Genomic DNA, 18,305 nt, shown 5'->3' on the forward strand with positions numbered 1-18,305 from the left:
TGTAAGGCGTAGAATTCAAAGTAGCGAAACTTGCGTTATTTACAACGGAAATTTGTATAAAGTCGCTCTTGCCAAACACGAAAAATAATGAGTAGGTATATTACGCGATAGCATTACTCCAAAAGAAGGTGTGCGGTAACTACTGTAGCGTACTACTCAACAGTGCCGCAAATATCACGATACTCTTAACTACTAACACATAATAATATTAATAATAATATGAATTATGTTTTATGCAATATATTAAACGTCTATTAAAAAGCAACTTTATTACAAATTACGTTTGTAAATCGTAAACTAAATTACCATCGCTACGTTATACTTATAAATTGAATTATTAGTGATTGCAAGCATACAGCGTGTACGATATAATAGTATAATATATACTCGAATGAGATCGTAATTCAGGGATCGTGTACGTATTAAAGTATTAAACACAACAATTTGTATTTAAAATTTATTGGGATCAAACGTTTGTGCGTATGCAATGTGTAGCTGTGTAGGACGAACGCGTTTTGTAAAAGAAGTTGTATATAATAAATATAAGTATTAAAATACTAAGATTCGGTGCGCATCGTTTATATTACTTTGATAGACAGAAATACATATAAACATTGAAATGCACTAAACACATACAATATTGGTGAGTTATACCTTTACGTACGAGTTTATATAGTATACCTAATATATTTTAGTATAGTATACGTATAAAGTATAATATTACCCATGTGATACTTTTATGTCTCCGAATTTATAATATTCTTTTTATTTTTGTTATTAATATTAATATGTGGTAGAAAGTATTTTTTTGGTACCTATATAACAGCTAGTATATTTTGAAAAATAAGTTACATTTGATTTTCAAAATAACTAATTCAAACCAGTCCATAATGATTAGTTAGTTCCCCGTCCTTCCTATAACCAGTTAGAATGTTTTTGTAGGTTAGTTGTTTTTTTTTAATTTGCCGATATAAAATATAAATGTATAATATGATGAGTTTTAAAATTATCAGTTTGAATAATATATAATCGAATAGCGGGGTATAAAATACAATAATATTCGTATATTGTTTCCATACAAATATATTTCAATAGGTCCAAGTCATTTACACTAAAATAAAATAATTAATGGGTGAGGCAATCCTTAAGACTCAACTCACAAAATATCATAATATTCGCTATGTAATGTAATCCTTACCGGGACAACGCGCTGAATTCTGATCACCTCATTCCCAATACATTGAAAACCCAAACACAATATAATATATATGGTTATTTGGTCAACCGTCAGATCACGTGATTGGGTTTGTAACGGTTAACACATTATTTGATGTCCCTCGATTCTCGAAGCTGCCCTTGATAATTTGCGGTAGACAAGAGGTTTTTCACATTATTTATAGTTTAATAATAATTGTTTTATTTTGTCCAGTTTGTGATTTAAAATGTTTAAACAAAAAGATAATAAGATATATGAAATGTTTTAACAAAACAAATAAATAATAATAAAAAAAAGCGATTGCTTGAAAAAATAATTTATAAAAGTATAATAATATAATCTATACATATAACATCATTCAATCAATTGGATCGGACCTATCCTCCCATATTTGTTGTTATTTTCGTATATATTAAGAGGGATTTTAAACTTTGCCATTATATAAATTCTAATGGCAACAATTTCGGTTTCGATAAATTCCCATTACCGTAATTTATATATATGTACGTACTTTATCGAACGATTCATTACATTTGCAGTGGTCGAAGTTTATAGGTTTTATTTGAAACATATATAAACCAATAGGGGTTCAAACAGTTTAGTGTCTATAAAATAAATCGTTACAACCCGTGTATAATAATATTATATAGAATAAATGTACAAGTGGTACAACCGTGCATTTAGTGATAAACAGTGTTATTGTACAATATTTATTGCTGTGTAAAAAGCATTTGGTTCCGATGATTTTAAGCGGTTTAAGTGTTTGGCAATACAACACGTATATAATTATAATATTGTGCGTATATTATACTATACATTACTATATTCTACATAGTTGGCATGTCATTACCACATCTGTAGTAGTGTAGTGTATAGTGTAGGAAAATGTGGAGGTCATTTGATGTACGGAGTGATCCATTTAACTGTAGGCTTCGCTCAATATCTGGGTCGATATATTTTTTGTACATTTTTTCGAAAAAAAATGTATCCTGTGCAATGAAAGTTTGTATTTTTTAATATGTTAATTTTTCTTATAGAAACCTTCAAATCTATATTAATATAAAATAAAATAAAAAAAGCGGATAAGTGGATGTCGCTCTGCTGGACAGTAGGTTACAAGCGTATCAATGTACGATGGATTGTATTAAACTTGAACTCAATGATATAATATCATTGTATAAGAAAAACGATTCTGAGCGGAGACGGTTTGTCAGTCTGGATATTTTATATTGTAATTATTTATTATAGCCGTAAGTTGAATTAATATTATAATCTGTAAGTTGAATTGATATTATAATACTATTTTTTTTTGTTTCTATGGTGATAAACAAAGAGTTAGAAATTAAAATCCCATTTTTAGTGGTTTTTCGTAATTTGTCGGTGGTTTTTCCAGTGGCATTAAATAACTATTGAGAAAATTGAAAAATGACCTCTTTAAAGTAACATCTTGATCCAATTTGCTAAAAGATAATAAGGTACTTTATGCTGAAATCGAAGCACTCCTTCTGGTAAAAATGTTGTATACAGGATCAAAAAAATAAAATAAAATAAACACCATTGTAAAACCACTAGCTTCCTAGCTCCACTCAGAATCTAAAATTATAAAAATCAGAAGAAAAATGTCGGTTTATTATACTATAAATATTGAGGGTTCAAATAAACAGTTTATTTTTTAACACTTTTCTTAAGTTTGGTTTCACGTCTGTCTGTGATCAAATCTTGCGCGCTCGATTTGAGGCACTTTTTGAAGATGAAAAATTCTGAAAATTGGTATAGACCTTGGTCTTGGATGACAATACAATAATCCGTTGTCATTTTGGGACATGGACCAAAAAAAAAAAAAAAGGATTGTCCCCACGACGTCGCCGTAATATCTCTCGCAGATATTGAACTTTCTCTCTTCCCCAAAAAAAACCGCAACCTCTTACGAAGCAAGTATAGGCGTGTCCTATCCATTATTATAATATCTATGGTAACAACGGTAATTATTACCAAATAACATTATACCGGTATTCTGATATAGGTACCGAAAACACCGGATACCGATATTCTTTAAACACTACAGTCAGCAGTGAAAATAAGAGCAACAGACTGTTCGTAACTTCATGTTCTATTTTCACAAACATATTTCTTAAACGTTTAATAAAAATATTTACTTTCAACTAAAAAGTAGAAAATAAAAAATAAAAAAAAAAATTTTAAAAACACACTTTTCCATAAAAACATTTAAAAAAAAATTTTAAAAATTGCACTAAAAAGACAAAAATAATTCTCTGTACTTAAAAATAATGAAAAATTTATTGATGAAAAATTTAAAAGTGTGTGGTGCTCATACACTTGACATATATTCCCAGTCACTATCTTATAAACATGATTGAACAAAGAAGTGTATGTGAGACTTAGCTCGGCTTTTAATGTTTTGTATGATGCACCACACACTTTTAAATTTTTCATCAATAAATTTTTCATTATTTTTAAGTACAGAGAATTATTTTTGTCTTTTTAGTGCAATTTTTAAAATTTTTTTTTAAATGTTTTTATGGAAAAGTGTGTTTTTAAAATTTTTTTTTTTATTTTTTTTAAATGTTAAGCTTTTGAAATTGAGATGAACAAGGTAACTAAATACGCCTAAAATGCTGTAATCTACTACTCCACTATTTTAAATTTAAAATACTTCTATAGATTTGTTTTTGTTAAAACGTGGAGTTATACCTACAGTATATAATATCAACAATTCACATCAAACTGCCCAGATTATAGTAAAATATTATATTGTTCAAAAATACAAAAATGTATTAGGAATATTATAGTGTAGCCAGTTAAATGGATGATTTACTATACACCGTGTTGTACCGAGTGCACACATTACACATGGTTATACAATTGTTGATAACAAATATTTTCGTGAATAAATAAACAGATATCCATTGTATTTCCTACCGGTTTGGATTATTAACTAATACATTATCGATTTCGAAAAGATAGCTTTACGCAGAACGTCCACACCCTGCATGCCTGTGGCAATCTCGACCCACATTCGTGTATTCGTACATACTGCATTTAAGTGTGTTTGTGTGTGTGTATGTAGATTATAATATTGTTATATGTTTGTCTTCATGTCATTAATCGGACCGACGATATATTGGCATGCCACTATCAGATTTTCTACACGGTCCGGTGGCGACGACGACGCTCGTTCGGATCTGCAGAGTAAAATCATCATGTTTTCTTTTTACCCTATACCTAATCGGGTCGAACGCGTATTCACACATACTCGTGCAAAACCCCATCCAATTTATATAATATATATCATCATGACTCATGAGACATTTGCATATATATTATATAATATGTACTAAAGGTACTTATTACTTTATAAGGTGGTCCCGCAGAAGAATTCGCAAATCGATGAATTGAAACAACACTCGATAAACTGTAGTTGTATAGACATCGAATACAGCTGGTACCTATAATATTCTACACGGTTGTTGTCACTAGTTACTATTCTGGGCGATCGATTGGTCCGCGATGTCGTATAATAATATTTATAGTAAAAGTATACATTTTATGAACAAATAAGTATAATACACCTACATACAATTATGCTGCTCGAAATCGAATATAATTGATTACCTATCCATATCATTGGGATCTTAGCGTCATATATATTATATATTATATTCTAAATAATTAAAGACATAAGATAGAACATGATAATGAAGAGGGCATTTCCACATAATATCATAATACAATGGAAGATTAAATATGGTAAAAGAGACAGCGGACGACCAAGAACATCTTATATCAAATAAATTATATACGCTCCGCATGACTGACAAATTACAAAGACTTTAAAAGGCTAGCTGGTAATAGGGATGAGTGGAATACTGCACAAAACAAACTTTAGGGTTGAATACTTAAAAAAAATATCTCAAATAACATTACGTATTATGTAGATATATGTTTGTACGTATATAGGAGATATATTCATATCTTATACTTAAAGCATGTATATACATATGACTTCTCTAACAGTATGCATTGTACCATTAGGTATGCAGAAGAAATAAAAAAAGGAAAGAAAAGATAAACTTTTTTTTAAATACATATTTTATTTATTAAATTTATTGATTTGTAAAATTAATCAAAAAAGTTGTAACTCTGATATATATTTTTATCAACATACAATTTAAAGAAATTACGTTTAAATTTATTAGATAATATTATAGTTGTCATATGACCCAATTCAAACGAGCAAACAAATAGGTTTTTGTTTCCTATCAAAAAAGTTATAATAATTATTTAATATTAAATCTTATTATTAATAAACATCGTTATTCATTTTTTTTTTTTTGTTGACTCTTCGACAACTGAGGTCATTAGCCTGTGGAACTGAGGGGGAGGGTACTGTAAGTTTTAAACACGTGTGTGTTTGCTTGGCAGAATTTTGAAGTGGGCACCCGCAGGTATCGGCCATACCCGGGTGGGGGATGGCAGCCTCTCTCTCCGGACACCGTGACTGCCCGAAGAAAATGCCGCCGGTTGCCGAGTTCGAACCGACGCCTCAGTCCACTCAGCCACTCCGCCCCCCTCTGTTATTCATTGTACTATTGTACAACTAATTAAAAAAAACAATCGTAAAAATAACAATTTTATGAAAAACATCAAATAATATTAGATAAATACATATGAATATATACATCGACAATATTTGTATAACTAATAATATTATAATATTTCTATAACTTATACGGGGATGTATTATTTTCGACCAAAAAAAGTGGAGGGATGGAAAATGTAAATTATAAAAAGTGGAGGCATGCCATCCCCTCTCATTTCGGCCACTGATTTATACTCTATTCCAAATAAGTATTAAAATATAATCATGATGAAAACTCGTCGTGGTTCCCGCATGCGCAGTTCTGTCGGCTGCTGTTGGTGCGTTGCCGTCGACCGGCCAATCACAGTGGTCCTACCGTTTCGAGGATGCGTAGATTTTCCAAACTTGGAATTGAGTAAATAATAATTTATAAATAATCCTAATTGAGAAATATTTCCGATTTCAAAACTAAATATTTTAAATCTATGGGAGGTTTATATTGGGAAAATAACGAACTTAACATAAAAAAAAAAATTCATTAGGTAACTCATAAGTTCTAGCACATCATGGACCATGGATCATGTTAGGGACTTCTAAAAAAAGAAACTCATTATGTTACTTAGTCCCCCTCCCCTATTCGTGCTTGTAACATTGCATTATACAAATAGCATATATTATTATATATAAGTAAATCCGTTATTAAGCATAATAATATAATATATTATATGGGAGTTTACCAATATTGCGTTTAAAATGACCTTTTCAATTACAAGTAGCGCTCGGTCATTTTCTGGGTCTATAGACCAATATTGTGCCTATTATATACCAATTATAATTTTTTTTAAAGAAGACATTAAGGTGCGCCCTCGAAAACGATGGTAACGTTTTATTATATTATTATTGTCTCAAATGGTATTCCATGTTATCCTATATTGTTTGTGCTTGACTAATATTGTTTGTGTAATTGTATACCTTTACACTAACACCTCTCAAGGACGGCATTCGTCGAGGCGGTGCCTTATGTCGATTTTCAACCGTGCATAATATAATATATTTGCACAATTCGGTTGTTTCGTTAAAAAAATCGTACTCGAAAAATTCTAATACAACAAAATATTATTATGTTTAATTAACTACGTGGCATATAGGTAAACTTTTAGTTTAATTATATAAACCTTTTCTAGGCGGGATAGGGGCTATATACCTAGGTACTATAAAGCAACTTTCGACGTTTTTTTTTATTCGTGTTCGCTATTATTTAAGAAATATTAAATAATTAAAAAAAAAAAAAATCATAATTTAATACTCTTATTTGTCTATTGTGTTTCATTTGAAATATTATCTATTGTCATTGCAAAAAAAAAATTCTTCTTACTTATTGAAAATAAACATTTAAAAAATTTAGAGCTGAATGATTTGTAAGTTTCTATTTTTTTTTTATTTCATTAAAACGACCATTTCCGCCTTTGAATTCACGTGGATACGATTAACTTAACTGCGTTTTTCAAACATCGTACGTGTTTGTTGTAAGAGGTACCTACAATACAAGGTTATAAATTAATATACTAAAAAATAAAAAAATTAAAAATAATTATAGGCGCACGGGCTAGACGATCACTTCGCACGTAATTATTACAACGATACGTAACCGCGTAAGTGATAAAAATTCAAAAGAAAAATTGTACACGCGCATAATTGTGTTATATCCGCGATCGTGTAATATTAATGTCATGTGTCACCAAACGCAAAAGTATAATACCAGGAGTAGGTATATGTTATTATTTATAAGTGTTATAAAAGCGAATGTCGAGATACTATTACAACAATGTATTATTGTAACCGCGTCGCAGTATACCGCCTATAACATTATATACCGCGATACAGGTAGTATATACTGCATAGTGTAATAATACCATACACCTGTAATATACGACACGCATGTGTACCGTATATAGAAAGGATATTATAATAATATAATGTATAATTAATAAAATATAAATAATTGGATTTGTCAGCACTATGTACATAATATTATTATAATAATATATAAGTGATAGTAATAACAATATTGTGTACCTACGCTCATAGTAATGTATAATATGCGATCATGTATGCCTTAGAATATAATATTATGTATAACGTTTTCTTATTATAATTCCCGTTATTTTCGTTTTGATTGTCTCGTGACGAGATTTCCGAATTGATAAGACCACCGACCGCCGCCGCCGCAGTCTTGTTAACAGCTAGCAGCAGCAGCAGCAGCAGTACGTATATTATTATTATTATTGTTGTTATTATAACCCTCTGCAACAGAAGGTTTTCAACTATAGCAACGGCTCTCCTTTAAAAACCACCGCCCGCGTATGACGTGATACTATGCAATATGTACATGTTTCAATGAATTGGGAGGTTGATGCGATAATAATAATATGACCGATAAAATAATATTGAAAAATCCATATCGACATTAATTTTGCAAGATGCTTTTCATTTCCTATATAATATGTACTTACACACACATGATTCGATATTTCTTACTAAACAAAACAGCATGTTATATAGGTATGCGGTGTTAACATACGATACCTTTTTTCATAGAATAAGGTAAAACATAAATAAGTTTTCCTTATTTTTAAGGTAAAAATGATGCGATTTAAACCAACACCATTATTATAACTATTACACTGCTTACTTAGAGAAAAAATGTATCTGTGTCGAAGCGTTTTAAAGTTATCAAAAATAAAAAAATAAAAAAATATCAACGACATAGATAAAGTCCTTCTCTATATATACTGAAAATGCAAAAAAGCTACTGTGTAGTGTGAATACTGTTTAAGTTAAGAGTAAGTTTGTCCTATGCAAAATCATTTTCATAGATAAGTTATTGGTGACATCTTAATATAATAATATAATAGTTTTAAAACTACAATAAATAAAAGGAAAGTGAAATATTTGTTTTGTTTGGTCCTCGCCCTTGTAAACTTTAATAGAGTCTGTTTTCATATTTACAATTTTATTAATTTGTATTAAATTATTTTTTTTTTAGATTTGTCAAGTACCCTCCTATACCTACTACAGGACCCTCACGTAGGTACTAATGTATATTCTCGCATGATATAATATCATACAATGCATTTTATAAAAAACTTGGTTGGCTGCTTATAAGTTTCATAAAAAAAAATTAATAATACAGTTCGTAGCGGTGGAGTGGGGAACTTTGACCACCTCACAATCGCCACTGTGCGATACCCTGAATGTGCTCCTCCATTCGCCTAATTATGAAATATACAGGCCACGATCAAAGGCGATTTACCTATTATTTGTATATAAATAACGAGCAACCACTTAACCAGCCATATTTTGCAGTGCCCATAATAATGCGTATTTATGTTGTTCCCCAGCCATATAATTAACTGTTCGGGTAAAAAACATGTCATTATTATTAATATGCTATACATAACAATATAATAATATGCGACGCGTGTACGCTCATTGCGGTGGATAGGTGCAGTCGACTTTGGGATCTATTATGTTTTAAATCGTTAGGTATTGTAATATTATGCACATATTATACCTAGCTGGTATATACCATAATATTATTACAACATGTTAAGTCGCGTTATATCTTTATATGTTGTTTTATGTTTGAACATTAATTTTCCACTCCGTTTCTATATAATATACATCACGACGTTATCACGTGCATAATTATATGGGTATACATATATATATATATATATATATATATATATATATATATATATGATATAAACGATATCGGACTCATTAAAATATTATATTAAATTTCAATTAAAAATAAAAATAATTTTAATTTGATTTCATATGCGTATATTATTATATGCTGTTATTAGTATGCGACGTATGTTTAATGACTTATTTAAAATTTTAAACTATTGGATTTCATAGTTTTATTTTTTTTAATTCCGCGTAATAAATTATACGATTTGATGAATAGACAGGCACGCGTAAATATAATATTGAAAACAAAAAGTAGCAGGTAATAACAAATTAAAAGGGTATTGTTCAAATTTGAAAATATAACAAAAAACTGCGTTCTGAGCAAAAATTAAGTTGTTATAAACACCGCATTAATTGTTCTACCATTTCAGAGTTTAAAATGTTTCACCGTCGAAATAGGTATTATAATGCTGCAGAATACTTTTTGAAACAATATTAGGTATCGAACTATTCTGCGAGTGGAATACATTAAGTATTAGGTACTTATATAAGTAAGATCCGTATGATATTAGATTATCCATAACATTATAATAGGTATGTATTATATAGGTACGATTTCAATGAAAATAAAAATTTTAATTACATTTGCAAAAGTTTAATGTTACTGCAGTTTATGTGTGTACCACGTACACGTTTCTAAGCCATTAAAACAGTAGGTACCTACTATATTATACACTATTTATGTTCTTAAGATTTATAGGTTGCGGGAATTCGTTTTACACAACATATATATATATATTATATACGATAATACGGTCGTGTTTAATTAAACATTTTTAGACGTTATACTTCATACAATATATTATATTTTTTGACAAATATTAAAAAAAAAAATACATAAGTCCAACATTGCAGACATATTATCATTTAAATGTCTATTCTTGTACTGACATGTTTAAATTTTCGACGACTCAAGTTCCGTTTCGAATAGTTTAAGGATATATTATAAAGCTATATAGTACTGTTTATTACTCTGTTAATTTGTCATATTTTGTTTATAGTTGTATTAAGAAAGTAGAATATTCTTTCAAAAATTCAAATCTTTCAATCGTTTATAATACATGATTATAATATGTATATAAGTATATTATATGTATACTCTCATTTCTCCGATACGAATATTATATATTGGTAATATATAGCCAGGTGTCTTATCCACTATAATACAAGTACAAATGCCCTATGGCTGTTTATTGTTACTTTTATAAATCGGTGTATTTTTTTTTTTACTTAACTACAAAAACGTTTACGGTATTATAGGTAGGTATACCTAACCTATACGTTTATGCTGCGTTTGGGTAAACAAATTTTATAACGTAGGTGAACGAGTTTTTTCCATTTAAAATATCACGTCGGCGTGTGTTTTAAATGAAAGTACTTTTTCTCGCACGCGTACAATATAATAATAATAAATGTATACCGTGTACGTGTATACTTGCGTTCATATTATGACATTGTGGATATTTGTTAAGCTATATTTTGGGAGATTGACCCGGGCAGACGTAATGAACAGCAACACTAATATAGCAATATGTCGGTCACATATTACGTGTGGTACCTATATTTAATTCGGAATATATAATATTATATGTACCTATGCCAAACACCTAACATTTTAATTCGATGATATCTTAAAGAAAAACGCGTTTGGGTTATATAATACAAACACAATACTATAATAATAATATGCCAAGTGACATAATAATGTTGCGTCCTCTTAAAGAGTGATTTTAAAGTGAATTTAAATCTTAATAACTGAAAAATATATTATTTTAATATTTTAATAGTCGAATTCTACCTTTTTCTATCCTCTGAATCTAACTTCGCATGTAACGTTTATATGGTATACATTTTTAATTTGTGTATTTATAGAGTTAAAGGTGGCCCTTTAATACAAGTTCATAAACGTCACTATTTGTACATAGAATTTTAGTCATTACTTATTATATTTGTATGATGATTGAAAGCAATTTTTTTTCAAAACGTTTTTTGGAAATAAAATAAAATAATCATTTCATAAAATGGTTAAAATGAGAATTGCAGTTTGGATGGAATAATTTTCAATTATTCATAGCTGAAAAGATTTTTATTTTTTTCTAAAAAAAAACTTAGAAAAGACAACAATTATTTTATATATAGGTACACAAAATAGAAGAACATATTTACTGTATCGTAGCGTTTGTAATATTATTTCACAAAAAACGATTTTGAAATTTGAAAAACAACTAAAAATAACAGATCTTAAAACCATAACTTATTTTTCGCTTTTGTGATATTATATAAAAATGTAAAAATGCTACGATATAGTAAATATTACCTTTTATATATTGGGTATAAATTTGGTGTCTTAACTGTACGACTATTATAGCCGGAGTGGTTTTATTTTCTATACCACGTGAAAAAGTTTTATGGTCAAAATATTTTATTGTTTTGTATACAGAACGTACATTTGTTTTCTGCGTGCCGTCCTCTTAAATATTAAATACTCACACATACGCACGTCATATCTTTCATATATTATTTCATTTTTATATGCAATTAGTTTCCAGATATTAGGCGTCAAAATGTTAAAATCAAACAGACCATATTTTATATACAAGTAGTAAAAGTTGAAAACAATAATTTGTTTTGAATTTATACAATATAATAATAGTGTTTGATCGCATTAACTACATCGACCGATGAAATCACGTTCCACGGCACATTAAGTCACCCCAGGACTATTATAGGTACTAAACTACTAAACGTCTGGAGACTTGACGTTAAATTTCTCTGTGTGTGTATGTGTTTACCTACATAGCTATACCTATCCACGACAATAGCCGATGGTCAAATTGTCCATTGGGTATCATATTATAATCATAGATTATCGCGCGCAAACAGAGTATACCATATCATTATTATAATCAATATAGTGCTCGGAGGGAGTATTTGAGAGTCTTTCGCACACGCATACACATAAAAATATATCGATCGGACCGTATACTATCGAGAACAATAATAATAATCATCGGAGGTATTTAACCAGCGCCCGACTTTCGTATTATAATAACATTAATATTATTATCGCGTTGTCGCTTGCAGAGGGTCATGCGCGTATAATCTTCCTGTCAGACGATCGGCGGTGGCGAGTGCGTACGTCGTATATCTATTATGGATATTATAATGTTCGCAATACTAGTTGTTATTAATGAATTTTTTTTTTTCGTATCCGTTCGGTTAACCCGTTTTGTACGAATATAATAATATTGTTGTATAATAATATTTTTATATACCGTATATTGCGGTAAAATTAATAAAATAAATCGTAAACGTTATCACAGCGTGTATAATATTATAGAAGTGTGTTATCGATAAGAGGTAGGTTAGTAGTTACTATATACTACTGAATATATTTCAACATGGATGCTTGGATTTATGTGCGCCGCAATTAAATGATCCGTTTGCTATAGCTGTTCGAGGAAAAAAGGACTGCTTCCGGATGGATTCGCATAATATAAGAAAACGCAGTGTATCACTTTCTACATTTACATTTCAATTAGTATAATAATATATACGAGACACATAGTTTAATGCATATATTTATATTCGCTTGTACACTATATACAGTCATAACTGCAGTAGGTATTAGCTGAAGTGTTCACCACTTATTCGTTTTTTTTTTTTTTTTTAAATAGGTACATCTTGCGCAGCGATTTGACAACATTCCTTCTGATATGAAGTTCATACCTATTGCAACATTATAATCGTACACATATATGTTTCAGTTGAAAACCTATCTACCTATACTCGAACCGAATGCTTTTCCTTCTACAGCATCGCAAAAACCCGTCGTAGCAACTATAGTATTTAATATTTATGCTGGTGGGTAGGAAGTAACGAGTCAACGAGTGTTTATAATATTGTAAAAATGTTAACGCTCTAAACACCTACTTTCCTTGTTTTATATATTTTAAAAATTATATTGTTATTATATTTCCGAATAATTCCGAATTCTAGCAGTGATTATACTACTACACGACAGCCACAATATAGTAATTAGATACAAATCCTGTATATAATATTAGTGTTTGTGTGTTATATAATAATATTATAATTTAATGTCTACTTTAAAATAATATGTATAATCGTCCCAATGTGGATTTATTGAAATTATATACATTAAATTCTAAAGGAAACGACAAATATATTTTATTTGAAACTACATATAATATATTATATATATTTTTAAAGATTTGTTTCTTATCTAATTGTGTGATTTTTTTATTCTGTATTAAAATATCACAAATTAATTTTGTATCCAAAATTATATTCGACGTACATAAGCTCTACGGCAATAGATCACAATAATTAACACGTCTCGACACGCTGCGAATAATAGTTGGTAAACACTCATGCACACACACACACACTCAGACGGATTGTGTGTGTATGTTTCGGACGTATATTATAATGATATTATAAGTGTACCTATGTGCCTACGCCTCTACGGTGAAAATATCAGAAGAGGAAAGTGACGTTTTTCTGAATATGTTATCATACCGCATCGTCGATACAATATGTGGTACGAGCGTAGTATATATTATATATATTATTATAATATCGAGTATAAGTACTTATACGTATACGTGTGGCTATATAATATGGTATTTACGTATATATTTTACGACACACGCAGAACCGTGGAGCGTGTGTGTGTGTGTGTGTGTGTGTGTGTGTGTGTGACACAGGACGTGAAAAAACACGTTCGGAATAATAATTATTATCGTCCGGCTATATTACAATATTATTAACTCAATCTAATGTATATATATGCGTGTGTGTAGGTATTATAATACTCCTCCTGTCCCATCGTCTTTGGTCGTAACTACGGCCGCTGCAAAACGCGCGCGTGCACTGCACCGCACCCGTGAAACCATTGGCGTTTACGACAGATCCGCACCACGCGAAACAGTAAATCAAAAATCGTAAACCGTTTGGCCTGCGTCCGTCGGCAACGATAATGTTTACAAGTTTAAAAAAATGTATATATATTATATATATAATAAAAGCATGGAACACGTGAAAACTGGTAAGTAACGTACGTTATAATAAAGTTTAATAGCTAGGTACAAACAAATAATATTAGAACACATTATATTATAGTGTGTTTCACTTAGATAGTAATACGGTATATTTCAGCCGGATGGTTTAAGATAGAAATGGGAAGTTTCGATGAAGAAGAGGAAACAAAAATATACATTCTGAGCCATTTTTAAAAATGATTTCTCTTTCGGCGTGCACATGCAAAATAAACATTTAAAAAAAAAAGTATTGTCATTTAAAAAAAATATAAGTTTTATTGCGCATGCTCACGCTGAAAGGGTTTACATGTTGTATATTAGCCAAAAATATTACGATTAGGTATGTATTTCAGTTATCTCTATCCTCCTCAAAAACCACATATTCACAGGAGCTGTTCAATCTTCAATGTACTATAAAAATAATAACACAAAACCAAGTGCCTCGACTATTTAAATGTTAATACTTTTCTAAAAATATAATTTGACTGATAAATTATTTTTATTTTTCGTAACATCTCATTCACCCAATTATTTTGAAAGATCCTAATAGCATACATCACCGCCCATCAACACCAAATTAAACTATCTTCTTATAAAACTGAATGCGTTGTACATATATTAATAGCCACACAATGTGAAAAAAAATAACGAACATTTAACAATTTAGGTAATATTCAGGCCAGTACACAGTTGTCCAGAAAAATTTCATAATGGGACAAAAATAAATAATTTGATGTTAAAAATAGATAATCTGTTATTAAAATTTGATATTATAGTGGAGTAATTAGTCACTTATAGACTATCGTAAAATTAAAGAGTAATATACTGTATAACATGATTTAGTATACGTATTATTTACTTTCTATTTTCCGATATCGTTTATTACTCGTATATTACGATTACCCGTTTATTTTTCCATATACATTTAGATATTAAACGTTAAAATTAAATCATTGGATACATCATACATCAATCGGTAAGTAATAGTAATAATATTTTTTTTTCTAAAATTTTTTTTGATATATTCTGTTTTATTATTCATATTAGTTGTTAACGTTATCGTAGTTTTTCTCATGTTATTTATCTATTAAAAATGACCGGTATACGCCCAGGAGTTTTAAATAATTAATTAAATTATAGTGGGTTGTATTTAAAAAAAGACCTTCTGTCTAAAGTTGCGTATTGGGAATTTGTCAATTTTTAAATAATATTAGCATCGTTATTTCTACTTATGTATTAGTCTTATTCTTTGTTTCATATTGAACTAAATGTTGGGATAAAAAGTACTCTATATTATGATCTGAAAAATACTCTGACAGTGAAAGTCCTATAGAAATTGGTTCAGCCATTTCAGAGATTAGCTTGGACAAACAGTCAGACATTTTAATTGTATTTACCCAGACAGCAATTTTATGATTAATAATATTATTATAACATTGTAATAATGAATAATATTAGTATAACGATATTATAATACTATTATAATATTATCATTACAAAATGCTGTCTGGGTATATGTATATAGATTATATTAAAAAAACACAAAGGGAAGTAACAAGTAAGTTATTTTTGATTTTGATTTATAAATACCTACTGTTAAGATTTAGGTATATAAACCCAAAAATCGAGTGGAATGCTCAAAAAAATATTTTTGTCCCATTATGAACTTATAATGGCTACTGTGCGCGGTCGTTGATAAAAAAGTTCTTATACTTAAATTAGATTTCTGTAAAAAAAAAAATAACAAATATATAAAATATAAAAGGGTCGATCGTACTGTCAAGTTTGTTTATAGTTGTAAAAATAAGGCAATTATAAAGTGTGGATTTTGAAGTTTTCAATCTCGTTTGGAAATTTTAAATAATATATTACGACGCATTGGTAATGCGGCATCACTGAAATAATCATAAAAAGTCGACAAAAATCTATACAGTTTGAATTCTCATATCATCATACATAACGTAATATGTATTGTTTAAAATTATATATTCTCAATTGTATCATTTATTCACTACTCCGTTCAAAACTTGAAGTTTATTACAATTCTAAATTTCAATCACATGAATAATACCTGACTTATTCCCATAGTTTCTTACCAGTTGATTTTTATCCCTGGGATATTTTTTCTTCCTTTTTTTTTTGACAACCAGATGGTTTTGTACAGGGAAATAATTATTTATTTGACTCAGATTGAAAAAGAGTTTGACACAAGTAATACATTCGCTTGCTAATATATATATATAAATATATATATATCATTAACCTATATTATAAAAGAATATTTCACGTGACAAATGAAGATGCAGACAAAGATGTCAGTTATGTTAGGGGGGGGGGGGGGGTGGGACATTTTCCGAATGGATTTTGGATGTTTAGTCAGTGATTAGGGGATTATTACAATTATTATTGAGATGGATTTGGAATATTTCTTAGTGATTAACTACTTTGTTTCAACCGAGAAGGTTCATGGAGCATATTATCATTTAAAACGGACAGAGGTGAATGAATAGAATGTAACATAATAATATAATTGAAATGCATCTAAACAAATTAATTAATTGGTCAAATGCGTGACTACGTGAGATACCAGAAAAACTAAAGTACAATAGTGGTGTACCTAAATTGCCTACTCATAACGCCGTTTAATCATAATATTATGTAATACAATATAATAATTACGTAAAAAAAAAAAAACATATAGATACGTATTACGAATATGTAATACTAGATAATAGTAAAATGGATTTAATGACCAATGATGGAATATGCTGGGACGAAGAAATGTAAAATTCTCGTCAATTGTGTGCACTGAGTATACGAAGTCAGTTGCCATAGCTATCCAACGATTTTAAAATGGACGATAATTTTAAAATATATATATTAATAGTTAGTTTACATAAAAAAAATTAAACCCACTACAAAATGTTCATAAAAAAATGAGAATAATATAAGCTTATATATTTTAAATGTATTGGCCGAGAAAATAAGTGCGCGTCTTGCGTTTTTTTAAAATGGCATGTTATATAATACTCCTATACAATTACAGCAGCACTCAGCAGTATATCAATAACTAAATAATAAGACTTATTCCCCGTAAAATAATAAACATCTCGTATAAATGCGTACCACCGATTTTCGTTACTGCGCATTACCAGTAAATAAATACTTTATTTTTATAAAATAATATAATATATTATAGTCGATACTGCGTCGAAGATTTCGTGCGATGGCGGTAATGCTTGGATAGTATATAGTATACATACGCATAAAATTGATATCAGCGGTTAGATCCAGTTTTACTGATGCAAACGTCAAAATGTATAATATAATAATATTATTATTTCAATATTGACATTTCACTTTAGCTTCCGACAGCGACATCGTATAGACTATAGATATACGGATTTGACAGTGCTGCTGTGATAACGACGTTACATAACATTAACCATACAGGGTGGACGTTAGGCGTCCTATCGTCTGACTAGGTATACTATAATGCTAAGCATAACAATATGATATTGTATTCCAGCATTTATTAGTTTTTCACGCCTAGTTTCCTGTTTATATACACATCCTGTTTATATATTATAGTCATTAAAACTAAAAATAAATAAATTATGAACACGACGTTTTGTGTACCTACCGGATTCGTAAAAATAAATTGTTC

This window comes from Metopolophium dirhodum, chromosome 3, assembly GCF_019925205.1.
Source record: "Metopolophium dirhodum isolate CAU chromosome 3, ASM1992520v1, whole genome shotgun sequence".
Lineage (NCBI taxonomy): Eukaryota > Metazoa > Arthropoda > Insecta > Hemiptera > Aphididae > Metopolophium > Metopolophium dirhodum.